The following is a 20,158-nucleotide window of genomic DNA, read 5'->3' on the forward strand; positions in this document are numbered from 1 at the left end:
CTGGGACGGTGATGTGGGTGTCATTCAAAGTATACTGAAACAACTGGGGTGTTAATGACTGGTTGGTTATTATTTCAGCCCTGGTTGTGCATTTAACAAGTTGTGAGAGCCTGGGAAGAACGATGTTCATCTGGGTGAAATCAGGAATTATGAGCAAAGCATAAAATTAACATAACACACCTGAATTTCTGGCCAAACTATTGGCAGTCAAGTTGCATTGTGGGTAATATAGATGCTAGGCTTTGATTAGGGCAAAGAATGCACAAGATGAAAAAGACAGAAAGAGATCTTTGGTTCTACTGCATCAATTTCTTTTTAAATGAGTAAGGCAACGTTATAGTTTCATGGCAATCCATCCAATACCTGTCAAGATATTTAATTCAAAAGCAACGTCAACCTGTTGGTGTCGCTGGAGGAAAAGCCAAAAGAATCACCAAAGGCAGTGGGATCCATCATCTTGAGACCATGATTATAAGTGTTTATATTCATGCAAATTCATCCAATATTTATTGGAGATATTCCAATCTGGATAAAAGTGGCAGACCAGACAGACATTGACATTTATAGATCCCAACAGACTAAATGTTTGTTGTTATCCACTTTACATTTTGGTATATGCATTGTATTGGTATTTTTAGACTTTTATGTTTTTACTTTATGTGAGTGGATTATGTCAAGTAGCTGTGATAAGATAGGAACAGTGTTTGGTGGTTATTCTCTCTATATTTGCCCTTGACTCATATGTGTCACTGTTTTATCACTATATAGAATACTATGATCTCTACACACGAGACTCTTACTCATAAATATTACTGAAGTTCAAAGCATTATTGGAATCCTTGTTTTTTTGTAAGCATTTAAACTCATCTTCAGTTTAGAAGAAAACAAGGGCCAGGGTTTAACATTTGAACAGAGACTTATTCAAATTCATCTAATGCATTTAGTTTTAAGACTGAGGGAGGGAAGGACAAACACACACACACATACTGTAAATAGGGAAAATGTGCAAACTGCGGATCAGTAGTCAGAGTCAGATCTCTTTGTAGCGATGCAACACTGTCACTCAGGCAGAAATCATTTGTGGGTTTTCTGCAAACATAAACGTTTGTAGTAAATGTTTCTACTAAATGACAAGCCATGCCTTGGCTGCAGGTTGTATTCCACTCACAGCAGGTTCAATCACTTGGTTAATGAAGTGTTTCTATTTGGCATAAAAACAATGAATAGGTAAAAGATAATTAGAGATTAAAATACAAAAAAAAAACAACAACATTTGAATAAAGTAATAATGAAAATGCAATTTTGTAATTAAATGATGACTATTAAAAAAAATAATCAAACACTGTCTAAAGATGGTGGTGCAGGCCTCACATATGAGTTTTTTCTAAAGAGAAATTCTGTCATAGATGCTAGCAATGTGATTGAAATATTGGATAACATTACCTCTTTGGGTCTAAAACAATTATTTACTATATTTACTTACTTACTGAGAAGTTTAGAGGGCAGATCACACATTGTCACAAGCTAAATTCAACCACTGGATGAATCTGCTAAAATTTATAATTTACATTTTATTTAGTAAAAAAGTAAAATCTTATTTTGAAAAGCATGTGGTTAAAGTGTGTAAAGTAGCAGAAAATGTAAATATTAAAGTGTCTAAAAGTTGTGCATTATTTGACCTCTCACTGCTGGTTTAGTTGTCTCTATCCATCACATAAGACATCGAAATCTAAACACAATGTGTCTTACTATACTACTCCCTAATTTTTAGCAGTGTGGCACGGAATTAAATATTTATGTTTTTATTAGGACTTCTTTATATATATGATGCTGCCAACATTTGTATACACCCCTTTACAAAAGACAGTGGTTATAAGGAGCTGTATGTGAGTGTCATGGAGGATGTAGGCCACACACATCATTTGTTGGAGCTGGAACCGTTCTTTTTTTGTCTGCACCAAAGAGCCAGAGGAGTTTAACTCTTTAACCATCTGATGACCCAAATAAGGAGTGAACCCCTGCAGAGCCGAGGCTAAGCTGAAGGACTGACACACTGATACACTGGATGTAACTCCCCCCTCCCTCCACACACACATTAAAACACAATTTCACAATGGGCAAACACACACAGTAATACATTCAAATCTTTATTGATCCATAGTTCAGATCACTGAACAACGAATCAATGCTAACAGCTAAAATGAAATCCAAATTTTGAGTTTTTGAATGACTGGGGCAGTTTGAGGTCGAGGGAAAGACGTCTGGGAGGAAGGATATTTGGGAGAGAGAGTTTTAAGGTTGTAGGGGGATTTGGGGCTGCACGGGGGGTGTCTGGGTTAGAGGGGTGGGAAGTGAAGACAGCAAGGCATGGGTGAGGAAGGGGTGAGGCCAGCAGTGTGAAATAGAGTGTGGTGATGACACATGAACATGATCCTGTCAGCTTTTGAAACCGTCCTTATAAAGAACAGAAAATAAAATATAATGTAGGTTAATATAATTGATAGAACTGTCAATGACTTCAGACTGGTCTAAATGTTATTTTAGCAGTATTTTGTATTGACTCTGAAAGTGTTATTCACAATCTCAAAGGGGGAAATAAAAAGCCCTGCTTTTTTGATGCCACTTGAATAAAACATAGCAGGGAGAGAGGACGAAGGGTTGAGAGAGGAGGAAAGAAGAAGGAGGGAGCTGAGAAGATGAAGAGAGAACAGAGAGAAAAGAAGGACAGAGGAGAAATATCTCAGCTCTTTACTGTAGTTTTGCTGACAGCAGTGGTTTTATATCCAACACTTGTGCCTGTTTGTGCTGTTTCTGGTTTTCCCAGTGCAGGTACGCAGTGATGCAATAATACATACCAGCAGAATATATATGAAGTTATTTATAGTATTTAAATTACTCATGAAATCATTCTCCATCCATCTTATTTCTCTTGTAAAAGTCAGTTTACTTCCTAAATGTTCTGTTCTCTGTTCAGAGAATTAGTTTATTGATTTGTAATGTTTTTTTACAAGTTATTCCACTTTTCCCAGTTGACAAAAATCAGAGTAAAATCGGGTTCTTGCTGCTCCAGTAAATAAAAAAAAAACCCCTAACAGGTCGGACATAGCATGGATGTACAGCGCCATCTAGTGGACTAAAGGCTGTTTTGCAGCTTTAATGTGATTTGAGCCATTTGATCTCTTCTGCTTTATTGATGTTATTGGTATTAAGTATTAATCATATTGACATTGCAATAGGCATTTAGCTGCACAATCACTCAGAATAAAGTAAAGTAATTACATTAAAATAATATTAAGGTTGCACAGAAAATACATCAGTACAAACAGTACCAGCATCACATGTGTTTGTGTAATTACACAGAAAGTACAACAACAACAGAAGAAGTAATTACAAACTAAAGACAGTCTGTGTGTTACTTCTGACCACTGCTGGTTTACAACACGTCATCAGAGTCAGACAGCAAACTTTCTGTTACACTGCAACATTGTTGTACACATAGAGTATACAGTCGTGGTCAAAAGTTTTCAGGATGACACATATATCAATTTTTTACAAAGTCTGCTGTCTCGGTTTTTATGACGACAATTTGCATATACGGAATGTTGTGAAGAGCGATCAGATGAATTGCAATGAAAAATAAACTTACATTGTGAAGAAAGTTTCAGGGCGCCCAAGAAAGTCCGGCAAGCGCCAGTCGTGAGAGCTTGTGAGTTAGTCCTCAAGAGGCGAGAGGACAAACAAAACAGTCAGGATGTGGCCCAGAAGTTAATTGATGCCAGGGCAAATTACAGAGATGTTGCAGGTTCAGCACTGCAAATATTGCATCAACTTAAACTTTAGATAACTTTAAAACTTATGAAATGCTTGTAATTACATGTCAGTATATCATACTAACATCTGACAAAAGATCTAGAAACACTGAATCATTTTCAAAAGTATCAAGTACTTTTTCTGTGACTGATATGTTATTATTATATATGACATATCATTAATACTGATGTGTCACTGCATTTTTTATCAAGAAGAAAAAAATTATGTCCTGATTTGTGCTATTTGTGAAAAATTTGAATCATTTTGCAGCTCTCCAGACCTCAAACAGTTTTTTAAATGATACCATATGAAAAGTTTAAAGGGGAAATATTTCTCAAAGGTTTGGAACAACTGGTTTAATCTTTAACAAAGTATTGTCTTTTATATGCTGACCACATGTTGTTTTTAGGTAAAATCTTCATCTGCAAAGTATTAACTCCAGCTGTCACGTCAGAGTAGTGGAGTAAAGAGTCTCTCTAAATGACGGTAAAGTCCAAGTAGAAAGTAAAAAAGTCAAGTACTTGGAAATTGGAAATAAATCACAAAAATACCAATTTCTTTACTGTTGCGTGTTAATAACTCATAGCTGATCACAGATTGATTAATATCAGAGTTGATGTTACCCAATATGAGCATACACCAACGTCTTTAAGGCAGAAATTGACATTTTTTTCCTCTTTATTTAAGTTTATTATTTTTTTAATATATGTTTGGTTAGTCACTAATCTAAATTGAATTATTCATTATTTTAAGTTTATTCTTCATATAAAAAAGAATGGACATGACTGAAAAACAGTACTTTTCCTCCGGTGTAATATAATGGACTCAGTAACACACACACACATAAATACACACACACATTCCTTCGCTCACAGCCTCTTACTCTTTTTCTTTCATCGTTCCATTCATTCTGGTTTCCTCTTTCACCTCCATGTTTGTCTGAGCGAGCTTCTGGTGATGCACGCTTCATTGTTGAATCATTTGTTGCTCCCTGTTTTTCAGCACCTCTCCACTTGTTACATTACTTCATGCAAGCAGAGAGAACACACAGACGGACATACATGAGGGTGACAAATGTAAAATTTCCTCCTGGATGGGATGAGGAAACATACGAGTGTGCCTGTCATTGTCCGACCAACAATCACACTGTAGTGAAAGACAGAACATTAGCGCTGGCTTCAAAGAATCGGAGTGAATGTAAGACAAACACAGACGGGAAATGATGCTTTTGTTTCTCTGCATGTGAAGGTTGATAAAGAACACTTTCAGTCTGTTAAAACAGTTCTGAAACGTGTACGTGTGTGTGGGTGTGTGTGAAGACAAACACTGCTACATTTTCACGAGACACACGGTTGACATGAAGATGAAGAACCTGACCAGCATCTTAAAACATGTGTACATAATGCTGGCCATTACACCAAATTCCTGTGTGTTTGCAATAGTGTTTATTGATGCTAATAACAAAATAACACAAAGAGCTAGCTGCTTTAAATCTTTATACATGTCACACATCATCATCTCATCACATCGTCTATATTTAAATTCAAAGATTTTCTCACAATCTCACCATATTAAAGGAACAGTTTGACATTTTGAGGAAAAAGCTTTTGCGTTAGAAGAGTTATAAGAAGATTGCTATCAGTAGTAGCTGGTTAGCTTAGCTTAGCCTAGCACACAACATTTTGAAACCTCAGTTTTTTGTAGAAACTAGATATAATGTGTTTATTAGTTGCTAGTAGATAACTGTTACTTTTCAACAGTGTCAGGCCAGTTTCCAGTATTTATGCGAAGCTAAGCTAAGCTAGGCTAAGCTAAGCTAAGCTAAGCTAAGCTAAGCTAATCATTGCTGGTTCTAGATTTGTTTTTGGTTTTTTAAATATTAGTCATATCATGTCATGTCGTAACGTATCTCAGCAAGAGAGCAAATGCTAATCTAATCTAATCTGTGGCTTATTTTTCCTCAGATTTATGATAACAAGGCGAAAGTAATGTAGTGATGATGGTGATGATATGTCTGACTTAATCTCTGCTGATGTTACTCATCTACACGTTTTCATGTTATGTCTTCCATTCCTTGATCAGCTCATTTTTTCCTTCAGCTGATCGAAGTCCCTGGAGATGACTGGAGCAGAGAACAAGACCACTGAGGGGAGTCACACACACACACACACACACACACACACACACACACACACGCGCGCGTGGCTCAGTTTCACCACACAGACATGCTCACACCCATAAATACATACAGATGAAGCACTCTGCACACACACACGCTTGCTTGAAGGCAGTGCTGCTGATAGGTGATCTGAGCTCTGTGTCTCATGTGTAAAATCTATTAGTATTGTGCAGCCACAGGAAGTAATGCTATTTCCTGTGTTTTACATCTGACTGTATTTATTGATTTATTACGATGGAAATGGTTCAGCAGTGAAGATTAAAGGAGCACATGAAGGATTTGGAGGTTTTCCTGACGCACACACACAACATCGTCCATGTGGCAGCACTAGATGATGGAGTCGCTCAGTATAATGTATTGTGCAGTCAGACCGTCACAGTGTGATCATCTCTGTGGCTCTTTGTAAATTCAGTTCTATAAGATTGATCTAGAAACAGTTATTTTTCACAATAAAAGTTTATGGGCGTTCATGAGAGTCAGTCACTGATAAAATAAATGATTGATTTCAGCTCTTTATAGCTCTCATATTATCTAGTTAGTAATATATCAGTAAACAGTTCAATCTATTTCTATTTTCCCTACGAAGTTTTTTTATTTTTCATCAGCTGATTAAAGGTAAACGAAAACATGATTTAACAAATTAATAAAATAAAATAAATGTTAATGACTGATTTGAGCTTAAAGTATAAATCCTGATATTTCTTTACACTCTTATTCATCTTATTGTCTCATTTCTTCAGTTACAGTTTTGACTCATCTGATTATTATTGTCTTTTGGACTCTGTACATTTTGTCCCACCCATCAGTCATTGTACAACAATATTCAAAATTGTTTTCTATTTTCATTTTTAATTTTAGATCTGTGTCTAATTTTGTGATCTTGTGTCTGTATTTTTCAAACAGATCTTTTTTTAAATATTAAGTTGCAATGAAAACTTGTTTCATTTGTCTGAAGTCACAGTCAGTCAAAGTATAAAGACAAGAAATGTTTCAAAACTCTGTGTTCTGGTTAAATAGAGTAAACAAGTTTTCCAGTGAGTTAACTCAGCATTCGTCTCAGTACAGCAATGCTAGAGCTAATTCTGATGACTGGACATCAAGCTGAGTTCAGACTGAAGAAAAATAGATTTTTAGAGGATGTACAGTATGATATATAAGGATAATATAAATTTGCATTTAAACTGACACACACACAGATGTGTGCATTAGTGGATCAGCTCTAACCCACATTTGCATAAATCATCCACCACCCGAAATAATTTTTTTCCCATTCAAAGACCTGCACTCATATGGACATTTCACTCCACCTCTAATGGTCCCTGCAGGCGTTATTGCCTTTTAAATTGTGTCAAGCAGTGCAAGCTTTCCAGATGATTCATTTCTTGTGTTTTCAATTGACGCATTAGTGTTTTATGATTTACTTCAACGATTACAGCGGCTGCTTTCAGTCATTTTTGAAGTTGGCAGTAACGTCAGTGCAGCAAATATATTGAGACATTTAATCAGATGGAAAATTGTAGCTCTAAACTTGACAGAGGAAATAATATGAAACATATATCTTTTCTTGTTTTTAAACAGCACTGACGGAGCTCAGGATTTATCAGGAGAACAAACTTCATTGTATGAACCTGGACCATGTGTCTGTGTGTGTGATCTTTTGAATGTGTACAAGAACACAAAACATCAACTGACCTAATGAGTGTATGCTGCTGTGCCTTGTGCATAAGTGCACACAGCGTCTATCTTAAGGCGGGGATGATTCACCCTACCTGGAATGTTCATTTTTATGACCTGGCCTGTACTCGGATGTAATTGCATCACTAGTGTGCGTGTTTCTAGCTACAGCAAACATCTGTGATGTCCGTTCATTGTTAGTGGCCAAAAAACATAGACTGCAGAAAAAAAATCAGTAAAATGAAGTAAATATTTTATAATCAACACCTTAATCCTTTTCTTGTTTCCTTGTCATCAGGACCTGCAGAACAGACTGCAGCTTAGTCTATTGATTTAACAAAGGGTTCTGACCCTTGGCATGATCACTCAGCACACACACACAAACACACACACACACACACACACACACACACACACACACACAGGACAACTACACAGGTCTGTAATGATTTCATCATGTAGCAGGATATCCTACCACCACAATATAAACACTCAAAGAGGGTCCAGGGGTCTCTCCTTACTTCCTTCCCCCTGTATCCCTTTCTCCTTCATTCGGTCTCCTCTCGTCTCCTTTGCTCTCTGAACCCAGGACATGTTTAATATTTGAAACGTGACAGCAGCAGCTGTAATGTTTAAATTATAAAGTTATTTTACCTTAAAAAACTAGATCACAGAACAAAAGATTGTTAAACGTTTGTTTAACAGTGTGACACTGGTATTAAAAACTGAATGTGTCACGGTGTTAAAGAAATGAAAGGTGCTACACTGGTGGGGCTGTGTTGGTGTGTTGTATCAGGTACTGGTGAGATGATGTAATACAGCTTAACCCACCCCCCTGAAAATCTTGTCTTTAGTGACCTCAGGTGGTTTAACTTCCCACCTTGCTGCAGTGATGTATTGACATACTCATACATCACTGTAGGGCAAGTTATTAAAGAAATATCACAAAAGGGGGGAAATATACTAATTATCAGCATTACTGTGTTTTGGATGTAAATAATCACTGCCGTGCTGATATTCAGTATAACATCACAAGCTTGAGTGGTATATTGTTTTTATACAACAGTTCTACACCATGTATGAAATAACAGTAATAAATGACAACAGAACAACAGAATTACTTGTTTGTTTATTTAATCATTTGTTTGGCTCCAACAACACAAATAGTTCTGCAACAGACCAGCTGCTTGCTATCATCTATGTAACCAGTGAAAGATTATGAAATATGAGTCTTTTTCTAACCTTGATGTTTCGATGAAATCAAAATCCGATCAATATTATCTGTTCACCAAACAGGAAGCAGAAAAGTGGGTAGTTACTTTTGTGATGGACAAAAAAACAAAAACAAACGTTGCACACACAACAGACAATTAATTAGCAGTGTTTTGAGTCAGTGTTTAATTCAGTGTGTATCTGTAAAAAAAAGTTTTTTTATCTTCATGGATGACTTTGATGCAGAATTGACAGGAAAACTGTCAACATAAGACTTCCTCGATCTCATGTTTCTAGAGTGTGTTTCTAGAGTGTGTTTTTATGGACATGTATGGAGTTGTTAAAATGCAAGCAACTGCCAAACATCAACGCCAAAACACTGACTCACTACAATTCACATTACAAAGTAATCTACCAGTCATGTGCATGGTTTTGGTCGGCCAACTGAGTTGCACACAGAGTTGAGGAAGACTCACTTGTTGTCTGTGTCTGCACCCTCCCTCTGTCTGATTGAAATGAATAAGGGAACTTTAGTCTTGTAGTCCTAAAGAAATCATTTGATTTGGTGAATACGCAGCCTCTTTGCTCCTGTTAACATGATGTACGAGAGGAATTCTGCCTGCAGCAGACTGGCTTGGAAAACCATCATTATTCCTGCAAAGGATTCATTTCCCAACCAGAGTGAACACCTGAACACCTGCTGTTTGGATCTAGCTGGAAGTCATCTTACTTCATTCACAGTTTACACACACACACACACACACACACACACACACACACACACACACACACACATACACACACACATATATATATGCAGTCAGGACAGTCCTAACTCGCTGATCACTCGCTGATTTTGGGTTGTGTGTGCATGTGTGTGTGTAGGATCATGTGGACTTGTTGCATGTCTGGATCAGGCTGTAATTTCAGGGCTTGGTTTGTATTGGCCAACAATGTGAATAAATTACAGAGAGGTCTCATTCCTTCCAGAGAATCGTCTTCCACTCTGCCAGACGGACAGGGCCTCACACACTTCCTCTCTCTCCCTCTGTGTGTGTGTGTGCGTGTCCCACTTGGCCTAACACCTCCAGACAGAGACAGGATATTGATGTCAGTTTCATTTTGATGGCAGTAGACTGAAGGTATTGATTTGGACTCATTTTCTTGGTCTCCTCTCTGATAATTTTGGAAAGTAATATTTTGCTTGTCAATTAGTCAGCTAAGACAATGCAAGCACTCCTTCTTGAAACAAAGTGCAGACAATAACACAAATGTACATTTACTTTAAATCACATGACCACATTATAAATTTTGGTGACACTAATTCAGGGAATGTAATATTAGTTCCACGTTCCAGTACAAGAAACCCAAACAAAGACATGTTCATCATTTACTTTTTCTTTTATTTCATCTCTGTTTCACTGATTAATTTATCCGGCACTTTGATATTGGCATCCAGTCTTCATAGTAATTACTTTTATTGTCTTTGATTGACAACACCATAAACACAAGTTAACAACAAGAGTTCTAATTTATTTTTGACCTGTTATTCAAAGCAACCAAGTGTTAAATTCTGCATAACTTTAAGCTTTGATATCATTTCAACAGGTGAGTTTTATTAAATCTTCACTCTCAGTGCTGTACCAAACGTGTTTTTTGTACCAGGCTGTAAACATGTTTATTTCTGCTGTGAAACTGGGCAGTTTAATATATGGGTTATGAAGATTGACTCACTTTTTGACAGATTTGACAATAAATGCTCTGATAAATGTCAAAAATCTTTGACAGATTTGACAATAAATGCTCTGATAAATGTCAAAAATCTACTTCAAGCTCCACATTAGCTGCTACTAAAATAACACACTGAATGTCTCATGGAACTGTTGACAGTCACACTGCATTGTGGTTAATGTAGGCTCCTGGTGACACGGGAAGAATGTGTTGAATAATAATAATAATAGCTCCACCTGGATCTTTATATATATATATATATATATATATATATAAGATCATAATTCTAAATCAGTGGAGGACACTTCTAACTGAAATGAGAACATGCCTACTCACATCCTTGAAAACATTTGACAGTGAGTTATTCCACTTTATTTTTCTCTCCACTCGTATCTCCAGTAACTCATCCAGCCATAACACCGAGATGTCCCACATAAAGAGAGAGAATAAAGATAACACAGAATGCAGGCAGAGATAGCTGTAAACCAGAAATGTGACAGTGTGTGGCCAAGAGCAACACACAAACACAGACACGCACAAACACACACACACACAAACACACACACCCTTATTTTTCATTGAAAAGTAGCAGCATGTCCTCTGTCTGAGCCTGTAGAAAGATTATCTACAGTGGCTGCAGTGATAGGCACACAGACATGGTAAGAAGTTCAGAAAGCAGGAAAGTGACATTTGAAGTTATCATTGAACAACTATTATATGAAAAAATGGGATTAAAGCTAATTCTGATAGAGTGCATTATCTAGTAACTTTTCTATTTAATTCATTTAATGCATATTTAATATTGTATGTGCATCCATTCATCCATTTTTCATAACATGGGTGGCTGGAGCTGATCCCAGCTGACACTGGGTGAAAGGCGGGGTACACCCCGGAGAAGTCGCCAGTTCATCGCAGAGCACATAGAGACAACCATTCATGTTCACATTCATTCCAATGGGCAATTTAGAGTCACCTTAACCTGCATGTCTTTGGACTGTATGTGGAAGTCGCAGAATCGGGAGAACAGCAAACTCCACTCCATGGAAAGAACTGGGAACCTTCTGTGACCTCTGTAACCACTACACCACCATGCTGCTGTTGTACATGTACTCGTTCCAAGCAAATCAAATACATGGTTAGTTGTTTGTTGATAGATTTAATTATAATAATGATAAAAAGCTTCTTATGATGATGATGTGTATGTGCGTCAGGGGGGTTCTGACTGTGTCACTGCTCAGTCAGAACCTACTGGCCTATTGTTTGTGCACCACCCAGCCAACTGACCGGACGTTTACCTCCATTACCTCGCCGTGTTTACCTCCACAGTGGGCCCAGAATAACCTGTCACTCAGCAGCCACTATTCACCCATTTCCTCCAATAGCGTGACTCTGCTGTACGAGGGGGCGGGCGCTGAGTTAAAACAGGATAGAATGAGGAAAACAAGATGTGACAGAGAGGAGGGTTTCACAAAGGACAGGAAACACAGAGACATGTCAAAGAGAACAGGAGGGAGAGATGGAGGGAGAGATAGAAGGAGGAGAGAGGAGATGGAGGGGGGGCTGAAAGAGAGAAGTGAGAGAGAGAGGGAGAAAAAAGAGAGGAGAAAAGAACGGGTGAAGTGATGAAGAACGAAATAAAGAAAGAGAAAAAATGTTCTTCCTTTGGCTTTGATGTCCACTTTTAGACACAAAGTGGTTTGTTGTGATTATGATATGATTTAATAAACAGTGGTGGCTTGCTGTAAGCTCCCTGACAGATGAAGTGATGAAAGTTTTCTAATAACAGACGTGAGTCAAAGCTTTTGGTTTTGTCCAGGGTTAGTCATCAGATTGACAGACACAGCTTTGATCTCCTGCTTTGATTCTCAGCATCCAGTCCAGAGAACAAACTGAACAATATCACATTCATCTCATTATTTAATAAACATATTCATTATTATAAGTGAATAAACAAAAAAATCACAGAATAGTCTCCAACTGATATACGTTTTAATGTTATCATAACTGTTACCATAACTAATATGGTTGCCAAAATTAGGTAAATAAGTTGTGATTAAATGAAATTATCCATTGAGACAAGAGTTATGTGAAGTATAGATAGAGATAAGTCAGAAATAATAATTATTAAAAAAATGTATAGCTTCAGCCAGTCATTAACACAATCCATGTAATTTTTCAGAATATGTGACACCATATTTTATGGTGCTATTAAAATGGTTCCAAACATAGAGGTCAGGACCCTCCAAAGGATCACAGAATATATCAGGGGGGTTGAAAGAAAATTAAAGATGCACTAATCAGGTTTTTCATAAAATAAAAAATAAATTTAAAAAAAAGAGAAAAAAAGAGACAGATATTTCCTTCAGGAGTTGGTGGAGACCAAAAGCAGAGCTAAAAGAGAGTGAACGTTGGACTTATATTCATCAGGTGACTCCAGAGTTTTGCTTTTTTGCTGGATATCCACCATATTAACTTCATAAGGTGATGAAATAAAGTTGATTTGATCGTAGTGGACAATGAGCTTTTTCTTTAGTCAGGGGATCATTACTTTTTGGTTGAACTAATAGACATCCTGTGATGTTATTTTAAAGGGTCACGAGCCAAAATGTTTGTTAACCACTGATCTAGATATCCCTATCTAAATGTCTATGGTGTAACAGAATCGGAACAATATAAAAAAGATGACTAGACAACAGACAAAAGTCATTCCAAAGGCACATCTATAGACATATGAATTTCTTTTCATGGTTCCCTCAGAAAAATATAAATCAAGTAGGTACGTTTGTAGCATGTGCAAATGTGTAAATGTGCTTTACAGACTGCACACAGTTCAGACTCACAGATGGAGGAAGCATATGAGGAAATGTGACCGTACTAAAATAACCTAAAACTAAAATGGAATGTTTTGTAATTACTATAATATGGTCTTTAAGGTTTATTTGGCTTTACTGTAGTCTCAGTGTTGCATGTTAACATGCTAAAGATAAAGTATTTTCTACAGCTTGTTTGAAGTACACCATGTTTTGTAAAGAGTGACAGAGGTAGGAAGTATCTTGATGGGTATGGAACATACTAGCCAACACACACAGACCTTTAGTGGAATTTTTTGCCCTTAGCTCTCAGATTTATTGTAACATATCTGCGTGTGCCAGTAGAGGAATACAGAAATGGGATGAAAGTGGTCTGTCAACACCAACAACAGGCTTCCAGTGAGTTTGGAGTCTGATTTTTAGCAGTTAGCCAACCAGCTGACAGACAGGGCTTTGAAGCTGTGGCTTCAGCTCTCAGCACCACAGAAAGGCCTCTGGACTTATTTGGAAAGAGATTTGAGAAAAAATCTGTTGCTTTGAGTTTTACTCTTGAGACATGAGTAACATAAAAACTCTTTTTACATCCTCACATGTAAAACTATTTTTGCTGTCATGTACCATTAGCATCTGCATTGACATGTGAGTCAGTGATTAATGTGGAAAAATGAAGTCAAGTATCAAATTATGGACAAAACCTAAAGCGAAAATGTTTCAGCACGAGGTATATGAACAATGCACTGATGTGTTGTATCTACACACACTCTTAAAACACATTTGTTGTATAGACAGAAGGAGTACTCAAAGTACAGTAGTCATGTGATAAAAGAGCTGTATTTGTAGATAGTTGAAGCATGTTAAGGCTGGTAGTGTCGCATAGCTTGATGACACCAGATTGTGGGTTTATGTAAAAAAAACAAAACTGGATGCTAGCACTTTGACATGCAAACAACCTGAAGCACTATATTGGAGAGACTCTACTTGACTGGGAGAAGATCTGGTATTTCTCATTACTTACTGAAGACAATAATATATTGAATTTCATTTATATTTATAGGACTTACCTCACTCTGAGGAAGGGTTACCTCAGGAAACAGTTATCATCTCCCAACGGCTCTTTGTTTGCTCGTGCTCAGATGGACTCACAAATTATTTCATGCATACTGGATGTATTAGGAGTGCAAGGAAGTGAGGGTTTCTTGGGGTAAAGTTTGTGCTGTTCTATTCTCTATAAATATATAAATGCCTATAAATGCAGATCCTGTAGGCAAGGGACCAAGATTATGGCATCAGAAGAGTTCTGATTTTCTTTCATAGTTTGGATAGTACTGACCAAATGTAACCAATCAGCTATTGTGTGACAAGGATTTAGCTTCTTATGCTATTCTGACTGCAAAGAAAGTTGATCTTGATGTTGATCTCAGAAGCTAAATCTTCATCAGACATTAACTAGTTGGTTCCAACATTAGTGCTACTATCCATGCCAGTGTTTCTCAAACTTTTTACATTGTGTACAACCTCAGAAAATATTCTACTCTCCAAGTAACACCAGTATAACAGACATTAGAGAACAGTAAGCCAACCCTGTTCAGCTACAGACAGTTTATATAATTGTGTTTTCTCTGCATAAATCTGAAGTCAAGAACAATAAAAAGTTGATCACAAAAAGAAGGATTTCTTTACAGTAAGTCATTCACTTGTTGTTAAACTGCATTGCCTTTGTCTTTGTTTCAGTGTGAAATGTATATGACCCTGTGGATGTTGTAATGGCAAGAACCTTCAGCCTGCAGGTCCGTGGACTTTTATGACGATGTTGTAAAAACAATAAAATCTCTAGTCTACAAAGCTTCAGCAGACGAATGACAGCTCTATCCATAATTCATGATATGAGTGTTTGAGTTCATCAAAGAGTTTGTAAAGCCTGTTTGTGTTGCAATAAAACCACAGAGATCCAGAAACGTCTACTGACCACAGTACTCTCAGTAGAGCGCTAGCACGCTAGCTAGCCTCTGAGGAGAAAACACTGTTTCCTTTGGAGCAATGAGGGAGCTTTTCAAAACCCGCTGGCTGAAACAGAGATCCAGTTAGTTTTGACTGCAGACGACGGGTAAAGAAAACACAACAGAAGCTGATAATATCTCAGCAACCTACCATAACTGAGCTAGTCTTGCTTTGACCATTAACCCTTCAATGTTATGTCCCTTCATCATCTACCTCAACCTATTGCTGATCATGTTAACTATGTCCTGATGTCTCTAGAAGATGGGGTCAAAGAGCAACTGCCTCCTTTTCCTCTTTTTCCTTCATCACTCTTTCAGAGGGCCAATTTTATTAATCAACAGCAGAGCAGCCTTCCACAAATGTAAAAAGAAAAATGGGATAAATTAGAAGGTGAATCTATCTCAGTCTCGTGTCTGAATAAGTGCCTGTAAAAGTTATGATGGCAGTCTACATTGGAACTAGTAACTATTTCACTTTCAACACAAGTCTGAACTAAATGGTATCAGATTAGTGTAAAAGCTATGTGGGAGCAGAAGGTTTAATATACAGAGAAACTTGTCCTTCATACCAAGAACTCTTTTTTTTAAAAAACTTAATTATCATCTAATTTGCACAAAGTGAGATTAATAAACCAGGAATCATTGCCAATGTACAGCGATTCAATATCTACATCATCCTGTTGAGGTTTATTTTGCAATAATGAACAGCTCCCTGTTCATTATGCTGCTTATTACATGGCCACTTACTAAAGAAATCAATAATTTGCCATAAATATTGATTTAAAAGTGGTTTTATTGCCTTGCAGAGTCTGTGATCAGAACTTCTTCCATTCATGCAGACTGTAGAACTGACCAATCAGAATCAAGTATTGTATATATGAATAGAGACCTCTCAGTCTGACACACTGGACCTTTAAGTTTTAATCACCACTGACCCAGCCTGTAAGAGAACAGAAAACACCCTACTCCTTTGATATTTAAAACCTAGTCACCTTGTCTTCAGAAAACTCGAGCACACACACACACACACACACACACACACACACACACACACACACACACACACACACACACTTCAGCCTTAATGACCAAGATCATCTTAAGCTCCAGGACGACTGTCACTACAGTATCAGTTAATGGCAATCCTGATAAAACTCAACTAAATGAAATCCCTCCAGGTCCAGAAATGACTCCCTGAGGCCCAGGAAACATCAGTTTTCTGTGATGATGTCATTTCCCTCTCTGTCAGAGCAGGCCGCCATCCAGCCTAGTGTTGTGTCACCGCACAGAATACAAGTAATCTGTCATTGGCCTGTGATGCTAATAAAGCCCAGATGTGGCACTCCTCTGGTTCCACTGGACCACGCCCCCTTTACCCTTTGTTGTCACATCAGTACAGTACCCAGAATCCCGCTGTTTATTTTGATTGTCCTGGTGATGGGGTACTGTAGCTGACATGAAAGAGGAGCTAGAGATGATGGGGAGAACAGAAGTGGACAAAAAACCTCACGTATGCGTGCACGTACACACTGATTACCTCATTGGCTAGTTGGTTGACGGTGAGTCGCAGTCCAGTCCTGTTTTTTGTGTGGTTACACAAGAAACTGCACATGTGTGTGTGTGTGTGAGTGTGTGTGTGTGTGTGTGTGTGTGTGTGTATTCATATGCTGATTTGAGAGACTTAACAACCTGTTGAGTTTGAGAAACAACAGTGCTAACTTGAGATGCTTTGTTCTCTGTAAGCCTATTCTATTGATTCTGTGGCCCTAGATGGTCCACTGTTAAATTATTATTTTGGCAAATAACACAACACAACATATAAGGTAATTTTTATTTCATATTAGATTTTTTATTTCAAAATGCTCTTTCAGAAGTCTTTTCACATTTGTATTTTATTTCATTACTTTTTTTTTGTTATGATGTTTTCATGACAACATTATTTACTTATCTTAAAAGTACAATATGTAAGATATCTACTGTATTAAATCATAAAATTAATATGCTATATTATCGGTTTTTAAGGAAACATGCTAAATTGAAATACTTGCTTGTTGACAAAAATCTGAATTTACTGCCTAGTCCGTCTCTTTTTGGCCTTTGTTATTTTGATCAATTAGTTCCGTGTTCGATATCCGGGGTTGCCAGGTATGAAACAAATTTGCGGAAAACACAGCGCACTACAACGATGGAAGCAAGGGAGCGCATCAGTTTGGCAGAGATGGACTCTACAAGACCTAAGACGCCTTGTCCTTTTTCAAAGAGGACTAGCGACCTGAAATGTTCAAAAACACATAAATATTGGAGATGCTTTGAAAGATGGAGACTGCTTAGGACCCAGAAGGATTTTAAGACTGATCTTGATAGTGCTCAGTTTGAGTGGTATTTGACGGCTATCAATCACCGGAGGAGACCTCCACCAGTGCTCTCTTGCTCTCAAACTAAACTTCTTCGTGTCACTATTTTACAACGTAAATCACGAGTCAGAACCTGATTCATAAAAAATAAACAAAGCCAGAACACAACAAATAGAGTTTAGATAGTTACGTTTACGTTTCATTAATAATTAATATTTAACATGTTGTGGTTTATAGTATCATCATATCTGTGAATAGAATCAGAACAGTTTAAACAGTGTTTCCTTTTTGCTAAAAATCATCCATCATCATCTATAGCCACTTATCCTGGGTCACAGTGGGGCTGAAGCCTATCCCAGCTGACTTTGGGCGAGAGGTGGGGTACACCCTGGACAAGTCACCAGCACACATAGAGACAAACAACCATTCACACTCACATTCACACCTACGGGCAAAAAAAGTGCATGCCTTTGGACTCTGTAAGGAAGTCGGAGTACCCGGAGAGAACCTACGCAGACATGAAGAGACATGAAGAGTCCAGACAGAAAAGGTTTGAACCAGGAACCTTCTTGCTAAAAATCATATTATAAATTTCTATGTGTTGTATTATTATTCTAAAATTCCTGTGTAGCTTACAAAGACTTTATCAACTATTAAGTTTGTCTTCTTGCTTGTCTTTTTATGATGATGAGACTTTTTTTCTTATATAACTTTTGTCATTCATGTACAGGGAGAGCAGGCGAAGAGCATGTATGTGTTATTGACATTTATATCTGAAGAAATAGAGGTTAATCTACATTTGTCCATGTGACTGGAATATTTTTATTACCAGCAAAACAGAAGTTTTGTGTTGTAAAACTCCCCATTAAAATGTGTGAAAGTATAACATGTAAATATAGCAATGAAACATGTCTAAGAATAACCAACATTTTCATGGCCTTTGATAGGAATGGGGGCTTTTATTTTGAAATTTGCAGTCAGTGTTTTGAAATAGTCTTAAGACAGCGATCAGGAGTGTTGTAGCTTTGCAGGGGCTGCTGCAAACCTCCTGCCAACAGAACAGTGATTAAACAGAGCATATACAGTCATATACTTTAGAGGCACACTGTGTGTATAATTGAGTCTTTTAGGTCCTTTTACCCTCAGCCAGGAGGGTCAGCATCTACTGTGCAGGGCTGGAAAATCATTCACAATTAATAAGAATAAACACTGTCACCTTGTAACACACCATGCTGCCACACACACACACACACACACACACACACACACACACACACACACACACACACACACATACACACACTGACCTCCCTAATTGTAACCATCTGTACAGTTTCTGACATGCAGAGTGAAAGGACCACCATCTTCCAGTCATGTCCTTCCATCCATACCTGTCACAACTAAACACTTCCTGTCAGGGTCAGGTAACCAGTGGAAACATGGCGGTTGGCAAGGAAAGTAGTTTCTGCCTCTCTCTCTCTCACACACACACACACACACACACATAGTCACATCCAATCTTTCACTAGCGACTCTCCCTGACATCAAGCTAAGTAATCTCAGATGCACACACGCACACTCACACACACACATCACGTATGGTGACACACCCGTACCATGACACTGACAAGAGGCAAGATAAGCACGGCATGTCATGGCCAAACCAAAAGCAACCGCTGCTGTAAACCAAAAACAACTGTGTGTGTTTGTAGGATGCTGGGATGTTTTTGGCCTGGGAGGGAAACCAAGCCCACGGACAAACACAGCCACAGCTCACGAACCCTGACGTCATCATGATAAACTCGCCATGGTGCACTTCTGAGGCCAGAAAGGGCTCTGACCTTTTTTATTAGACATTAGACACTGCTTGTTAGATAGATGATAGATTAAAGAATGCGCATTACATACACTGATGCAGTTCTGCATGCTCAAACTAAACATGAAGTTAAATGAAATATTCTTGTTTGATTTTATCAAACCTGAGTTAAGCCTGGTTTTGATGTGAATCTGATCGTTTCAGGCAGATGCAGGTTAAATAGAAACACAACTAATCCTCTTTGTGAATGACTGTTTGACTAGTTCAGGTCTGACAACTAAATTGTGCACCCACTCTCATGAAGGAGCAGGTGTCCGCCATGGATGTGTGTGTGTGTGTGTGTGTGTGTGTGTGTGTGTGTCTGTCCAGAGCTCTCAGACCTTCTTAACTCCTGGACGTTTTTGCACAAATGTAAATGAAAGCTGCATCCTTAATCTCATGTAATTGTGCATTGTGCAGGTAAAGCATGACATTTTGGATTTTCAGATGTGATTAACTTGACTTGGTTACCTGTCAAAGTCTGTCATATAAACTAGATTGTATTGGGATAATTGTTTGAGAGAAAACAAAGTGGT

This window comes from Larimichthys crocea, chromosome X, assembly GCF_000972845.2.
Source record: "Larimichthys crocea isolate SSNF chromosome X, L_crocea_2.0, whole genome shotgun sequence".
NCBI lineage: Eukaryota > Metazoa > Chordata > Actinopteri > Sciaenidae > Larimichthys > Larimichthys crocea.